Genomic DNA, 6,858 nt, shown 5'->3' on the forward strand with positions numbered 1-6,858 from the left:
GGACAGCGGGGATATGGCCCCCTGGTGACGGCCACATTTGTGCCGTGAAAATGAAAAAAATTGTATTTTTAATTTTTACGGCACATGTTCTACATAAGTGCCTGTCGCCAGTGGGGTCCATATGCTCACTGCACCCCTTGTTAGATTCCTTATGGGGTGTAGTTTCCACAATGGGGTCACTTGTGGGGGGTTTCTACTGTCTTGGCAGCACAGGGGCTGTGTAATTGCGACATGGCCTCCATCCTCCATTCCAGACTCTAAATCGCGCTCTGTCCCTTTGGTCGCTTGCCCTGTGCCCTTATGGCACATTATGTCCACATGTGGGGTATTTTCGTACTCAGGGGAAATTACCCAACACGTTTTGCGTTAATTTTCTTTTTTAACCCCTTGTGTAAATGGAAAAAAATCAAGGCTAGACCAACATTTAATGTAAATTTTTTTTACATTTTTACACTAAATGATTAATCTTGTCTTGATTTTTTCATTTTCACAAGGGGTTAAAAGATAAAAAAAACACAAAATGTGTAGAGCAATTTCCCCTGAGTTCAGAAATACCCCACATGTGGACATAAAGCGCCATGGGGGTGCAGGGTAAGCCTCCAAAGGGAAGGAGCGCCATTTGGCTTTTGGAGGCTGGAATGGATTTCGAGGGCCTTGTTGCATGTAAAAGGCCCCTGTGTTGCCAAGACAGTTGAAACCCCCCACAAGTGACCCCATTATGGAAACTACACCCCTCAGGGAATGTAACAAGGGGTGTAGTGAGCATATGGACCCCACTGGTGACGGGCACAAATGTGGAACAATGTGGCGTGAAAATTAAATATTAAATTTTTTACACTATAATGTTGGTCTAGCCTTAAATTTTTCATTTTCACAAGGGGTTAAAAGAGAAAAAAAACACACAAATACCCCGTAAATACCCCACATGTGGACATAAAGCGCCATGTGGATGCAGGGCAAGCCTCCGAAGGGAAGGAGCGCCATTTGGATTTTGAAGGCTGGATTTGGCCAGAATGGATGATGAATGTCATGTCGCATTTACACAAGTGACCCCATTCTGGAAACTACACCCCTCAAGGAATCTAACAAGGGGTGCAGTGAGGATATGGACCCCTTGATGACGGGCACATTTGTGCCGTGAAAGTGAAAAAATGAAAATTTTCCCTTTCACGTCACATTGTTCCACATTCGTGCCCATTCCAGTGAAATCCAGCTTCCAAAAGCCAATTGGCGCTCCTTCCCTTTGGAGGCTCGTCCTGCGCCCCCTTGGCACTTTATGTCCACATGTGGGGTATTTCTGTACTCGGGAGAAACTGCGCTACATGTTTTTTGGGTTGTTATTCCTTTTATCCCTTTGTGAAAATGAAAAATTGAAGGCTAGAACAACGTTTTAGTGTAAAAAATAATTTTTAATTTTTTCACGCCATATTGTTCTGAAAATCTGTGAAGCACCTGTGGGGTCCAGATGCTCACCGCACCCCTTGTTACATTCCTTGAGGGGTGTAGTTTTCTAAATGGTGTCCCTTTAGGGGTGTTTTTTAGGTTTTGGCACCCCAGAGCCTCTGCCAACCTGAGGTGGTACGGTCAGAAATGACCAAATATAACGGAGGCGTTGAAATTCACTAGGCGCTCCTTTATATCTGAGGCTTGTGGTTGCGTCAAATAGCGCAATAGGGCCACATATGGGGTATTTCTATAAACTGCAGAAATGGGGCAATCAATATTGGGGTGCATTTCTCTGGTAATAGGTTTATAATTATGAAAGATATTGGATTACAATAAAATCTCTGCACAGAAAATTTAAATTTTCAAATTTCTTACACACTTAGCTTTTATTTCTGTGACTCCCCTAAAGGGTTAAAACACTTTCTGGATATGCTTTTGCAGAGTTTGGGGGGTGCAGTTTCTGAAATGGGGTGCTTTGTGGGGCTTTCTAACATACAGTCCCCTCAAATACACTTTAAACCTGAACAGGTCCCTAAAAATATCTGATTTTTAAATTTTACTGAAAATTTGGAAATTTGCTGCTAATGTTTTAAGCTTCCTATTGTCTAAAAAAAATTAAATATAGTTTAATAAATGCTGCCACCATAAAGTAGACATGTTGCTAATGCTATTTAATATATAATTTATGTGGCATAACCATTTTCTGTATAAGAAGAAAAGTTTCAAAGTTGGAAAAATGCAATTTTTCACAAATTTTCACTTTATTTAGGATTTTTTCATAAAGAGTTGTTATAAGTATCGACTCCATTTTACCAGAAATGTAAAGTACAATATGTCACGAGAAAACAATCTCAGAATCAGCCAGATAGGTAAAAGCATCCCGAAGTTATTAATGACTAAAGTGACACAGGTCAAATTCATAAAATTTGCCTCAGTCCTTAAGGCCATTTTAGGCTCTGTCCTTAAGGGGTTAAGCGATCTTAAAAACGATCACAATAACGATTTTTCTTACGAATCTTCTAACGATTTTTCTCCATCTAAACGCTGATCGTTCTAAAAACCAAATCGTTGCTTCAAAATTGTTAATCGTTCGATTGGGCGAATTAACGTTCCGTGTAAACCCAGCATAAGTGAACCTTATGGATTAGATCGGCTCAGCTCACATGAAGTGCCCATTTTACTTCCCCACCAGAACTCTGAGCTGCTGTATTCGGTGTTGAGGGCCAAAGCATTAAAATGGAAACTTCATGTCAGTGGAGACCTGAAACATGGCGGCCAAAAGTCCTGGAGAAGAGGAGGAATCTCTGGGACTCCCACATACTCACCTCTCCCCACTCCAGCAGTCTCTTCACTCGCCAGGAACTTATTAGGTGGGTCTGTATTCCTTTTGAGGTTCAAGGAAAATCTGTATTTATTTCTGAAGGGGTCTGATCAGTTGTCTGTATATTCTAATGCATCTAGCATCTTTATATAATGGGGTTTATTAGTTTAGGGGTCTGGTCTGGGGTCTGTATTATTTTAGAGGTTAGGTATTGGTTCTATATTAGTGTAGGGGCTTGGGTCTGTATTAGTTTAGAAGTCTGGTCTGAGGTCTCTAATAATCCAGGGGGTCTGGTCTGGGGTCTGTATTAGTTTAGGGGTCTGGGGTCTATTAGTTTAGGGGTCTGGTCTGGGGTCTGTATTAGTTTAGGGGTCTGGTCTGGGGTCTGTATTAGTTTAGGGGTCTGGTCTGGGGTCTGTATTAGTTTAGGGCTCTGGTCTGGGGTCTGTATTAGTTTAGGGGTCTGGTCTGGGGTCTGTATTAGTTTAGGGGTCTGGTCTGGGGTCTGTATTAGTTTAGGGGTCTGGTCTGGGGTCTGTATTAGTTTAGGGCTCTGGTCTGGGGTCTGTATTAGTTTAGGGGTCTGGTCTGGGGTCTGTATTAGTTTAGGGGTCTGGTCTGGGGTCTGTATTAGTGTAGGGGTCTGGTCTGGGGTCTGTATTAGTGTAGGGGTCTGGTTCGGTGTCTGTATTAGCTGAGGGGTCTGGTCTGGGGTCTGTATTAGTGTAGGGGTCTGGGGTCTGTATTAGTTTAGGGGTCTGGTCTGGGGTCTGTATTAGTTTAGGGGTCTGGTCTGGGGTCTGTATTAGTTTAGGGGTCTGGTCTGGGATCTGTATTAGTTTAGGGGTCTGGTCTGGGGTCTGTATTAGTTTAGGGCTCTGGTCTGGGGTCTGTATTAGTTTAGGGCTCTGGGGTCTGTATTAGTTTAGGGGTCTGGGGTCTGTATTAGTTTAGGGGTCTGGTCTGGGGTCTGTATTAGTTTAGGGGTCTGGTCTGGGGTCTGTATTAGTGTAGGGGTCTGGTTCGGTGTCTGTATTAGCTGAGGGGTCTGGTCTGGGGTCTGTATTAGTGTAGGGGTCTGGTCTGGGGTCTGTATTAGTTTAGGGGTCCGGTCTGGGGTCTGTATTAGTTTGGGGGTCTGGTCTGAGGTCTCTAATAATCCAGGGGGTCTGGTCTGGGGTCTGTATTAGTTTAGGGGTCAGGTCTGGGGTCTGTATTAGTGTAGGGGTCAGGTCTGGGGTCTGTATTAGTTTGGGGTATGGTCTGGGGTCTGTATTAGTGTAGGGGTCTGGTCTGGGGTCTGTATTAGTTTAGGGGTCAGGTCTGGGGTCTGTATTAGTTTGGGGGTCTGGTCTGAGGTCTCTAATAATCCAGGGGGTCTGGTCTGGGGTCTGTATTAGTTTAGGGGTCAGGTCTGGGGTCTGTATTAGTGTAGGGGTCAGGTCTGGGGTCTGCATTAGTTTAGAGCTCTGGTCTGGGGTCTGTATTAGTTTAGGGGTCGGGTCTGGGGTCTGTATTAGTTTAGGGGTCTGGTCTGGGGTCTGTATTAGTTTAGGGCTCTGGTCTGGGGTCTGTATTAGTTTAGGGGTCTGGTCTGGGGTCTGTATTAGTTTAGGGGTCTGGTCTGGGGTCTGTATTAGTGTAGGGGTCTGGTCTGGGGTCTGTATTAGTGTAGGGGTCTGGTTCGGTGTCTGTATTAGCTGAGGGGTCTGGTCTGGGGTCTGTATTAGTGTAGGGGTCTGGGGTCTGTATTAGTTTAGGGGTCTGGTCTGGGGTCTGTATTAGTTTAGGGGTCTGGTCTGGGGTCTGTATTAGTTTAGGGGTCTGGTCTGGGATCTGTATTAGTTTAGGGGTCTGGTCTGGGGTCTGTATTAGTTTAGGGCTCTGGTCTGGGGTCTGTATTAGTTTAGGGCTCTGGGGTCTGTATTAGTTTAGGGGTCTGGGGTCTGTATTAGTTTAGGGGTCTGGTCTGGGGTCTGTATTAGTTTAGGGGTCTGGTCTGGGGTCTGTATTAGTGTAGGGGTCTGGTCTGGGGTCTGTATTAGTTTGGGGGTCTGGTCTGAGGTCTCTAATAATCCAGGGGGTCTGGTCTGGGGTCTGTATTAGTTTAGGGGTCAGGTCTGGGGTCTGTATTAGTTTAGGGGTCTGGTCTGGGGTCTGTATTAGTTTAGGGGTCAGGTCTGGGGTCTGCATTAGTTTAGGGCTCTGGTCTGGGGTCTGTATTAGTTTAGGGGTCAGGTCTGGGGTCTGTATTAGTGTAGGGGTCTGGTCTAAGGTATCTAATAATCCAGGGGGTCTGGTATGTGTTAGTTTAGGGCAGGGATAGGAAACCTTCGGCCCTCCAGCTGTTGCAAAACTACAATTCCCATCATGCAAGGGGAGCCAAAGCTTTGGCTGTCCAGGAATGATGGGAATTGTAGTTTTGCTACAGCTGGAGGGCTGAAGGTTTCCCATCCCTGGTTTAGGGGGTCTGGTCTGTATTAGTTTAGGGGGTCTGCTCTGTATTAGTTTAGGGGGTCTGCTCTGTATTAGTTTAGGGGGTCTGCTCTGTATTAGTTTAGGGGGTCTGCTCTGTACTAGTTTAGGAGTTCTGGTCTGTACTAGTTTAGGGGGTCTGCTCTGTATAAGTTTAGGGGGTCTGCTCTGTATTAGTTTAGGGGGTCTGCTCTGTACTAGTTTAGGGGGTCTGCTCTGTATTAGTTTAGGGGGTCTGCTCTGTACTAGTTTAGGGGGTCTGCTCTGTATTAGTTTAGGGGGTCTGCTCTGTACTAGTTTAGGAGTTCTGGTCTGTACTAGTTTAGGGGGTCTGCTCTGTATAAGTTTAGGGGGTCTGCTCTGTATTAGTTTAGGGGGTCTGCTCTGTATTAGTTTAGGGGGTCTGCTCTGTATTAGTTAAGGGGGTCTGCTCTGTATTAGTTTAGGGGGTCTTCTCTGTACTAGTTTAGGAGTTCTGGTCTGTACTAGTTTAGGGGGTCTGCTCTGTATTAGTTTAGGGGGTCTGCTCTGTATTAGTTTAGGGGGTCTGCTCTGTATTAGTTTAGGGGGTCTGCTCTGTACTAGTTTAGGGGGTCTGCTCTGTATTAGTTTAGGGGGTCTGCTCTGTATTAGTTTAGGGGGTCTGCTCTGTACTAGTTTAGGGGGTCTGCTCTGTATTAGTTTAGGAGGTCTGGTCTGTACTAGTTTAGGGGGTCTGGTCTGTACTAGTTTAGGGGGTCTGCTCTGTATTAGTTTAGGGGGTCTGCTCTGTATTAGTTTAGGGGGTCTGCTCTGTATTAGTTTAGGAGGTCTGCTCTGTATTAGTTTAGGGGGTCTGCTCTGTATTAGTTTAGGGGGTCTGCTCTGTATTAGTTTAGGGGGTCTGCTCTGTACTAGTTTAGGGGGTCTGCATCCACCTTGTAAAGGAAGAGGTCATCTTTAAGATTTATAAAATAGTGTCAGGGCACAGATCCCACCTCAGCAGCCCTGCCTCTCCATACACTGGGTCAGAGGAGCCCATCAGCATGCAGCCATCACTCATCTCCAGTAGAGGGCAGACAGGTTGTCTCAGCCGCCCGTCCATTCACCTTGGATCACAGGTGGATCCCACCACAACCTGATGTGTACAGACGCCCCACCGCCATGATGAAACACAGTGACATAGGGGGAGGGCCGAGCGTCACCGAGGCCGCAGTCTCTAACTCTCTGAATGTCTCGCTCTCCCTGAGGAGGATTATTTTTAGTTGTCGCCTATGACTCTCAGGATTCTGGTGGAGCTGTCTCTTTACAACTGCTTGTGTCTCTCCAGCTGTCTCTGCTGTCTCTGGAGGAGCAGAGAATATACCTATAAGATGTACACAACATTCACAGGAGTCTCATTCACATTCATCCCGTCCTCTCTGTATACTCCTGGTCTCTCCTCTCTGTATACCCCGGTCTCTCCTCTCTGTATACCCCCGGTCTCTCCTCTCTGTATACCCCCGGTCTCTCCTCTCTGTATACCCCTGGTCTCTCCTCTCTGTATACCCCCGGTCTCTCCTCTCTGTATACCCCTGGTCTCTCCTCTCTGTATACTCCTGGTCTCTCCTCTCTGTATACCCCGGTCTCTCCTCTCT

Source organism: Dendropsophus ebraccatus, chromosome 10 (assembly GCF_027789765.1).
Source record: "Dendropsophus ebraccatus isolate aDenEbr1 chromosome 10, aDenEbr1.pat, whole genome shotgun sequence".
Lineage (NCBI taxonomy): Eukaryota > Metazoa > Chordata > Amphibia > Anura > Hylidae > Dendropsophus > Dendropsophus ebraccatus.